Below are 1258 nucleotides of genomic sequence, written 5' to 3'. Positions count from 1 at the left end.
CTTTAAGGGAGGAGCTCGCTGATGTACAACTATTGCTGCAAAGAGTATTATTCCTAATTTTCTTGTTATACTTTTCATTTCTTGGAGCATAAAATGGTCAATTTAAATTTTATTTTCTCAATTAATTCTTTAAATTTGTAAAATTATCAAATAAATTGTTTTTAAGCTGAAAAAATAATTCTCTTATATTTTTATATGCTGAATTCAATGTAATTACCTTACATAAATAATAAAAATTTTGAACTCTTATAAATATTATTGCTTGACTTATAATAAGCAATCTCTTTTTCTTTTTTTTAGTAACTTAAAAAAATCAAAATTACGAATAATATTTCATAAAATTTATCTAATTTGAAAATATTTAAAGAAAAAAAACTTCTATGACATATTGTCATTGGTTCTATATCTTAAAAATTAAACATAAGTTCGAAAAAATTAAACGTCAATAATATTTATTAAATATTTGGAGTTTTGAATCGATAATTGGTGTAATATACTTTTGACTAAATTATTTAATGGATATCATATATATATATTTTAAGAGATTTTACAAATTAATTTTTTTATTATATTTTCAAATTAGATAAATTTTATAAAATTCATCCATAGTTTTATTTTTCAAATTTGTAACTTCTAAAAGTTAAAAAGAAATATTTTATTTTAAGTTAAGCAGTAAGTTATTATTGTGTTAAAAAAATTTATAATTCATATAAAATAATTACATCAAGCGTATATAAATATATAAATATATAAAAAAGGGGTTTCTACCTTAAAAAATGAAAAATTTTGAAATTTTTATAAATTTAAGCGATTAAAATCAAGAAATGAACGTAAGAGCCTAAAGTGATTTTAAAAATTATAATTAATGGACCAAATATAGCATTTATCCTATTTTTTATGTTTCAAAGTGCTTATGAAAAAACTTATTTGCACATTATCTTTTTCATTATTTACTCACTAGATAATTAGGTTGGGTATTGAATTTCTTTAATTGCAGTGCCAAACATTTCATATGTGATAAATTAAAACGCAATAATAGTTTGTTTTTAAATTTAGATAAAATTATGCTGTCAGAGTCTAGCAGCACCACAAATATTAAACGATTTTTCTTGAAAATACTAAGATTATCATATGACTAACTTGTAAAACAGGTATTAACATTTTAATACTTAAGTCAGTAAAATATTCAGCGAAATAAATAAAGAAACTCAACTGAAAAACATGAGATTTGATGAAATAAATTGAGTAATTCGAAGGT

Source organism: Sesamum indicum, linkage group LG6 (genome assembly GCF_000512975.1).
Source record: "Sesamum indicum cultivar Zhongzhi No. 13 linkage group LG6, S_indicum_v1.0, whole genome shotgun sequence".
NCBI classification, from domain to species: Eukaryota; Viridiplantae; Streptophyta; class Magnoliopsida; order Lamiales; family Pedaliaceae; genus Sesamum; species Sesamum indicum.
The sequence above is the reverse complement of the archived record's forward strand: the minus strand, read 5'-3'. Positions refer to the sequence as shown.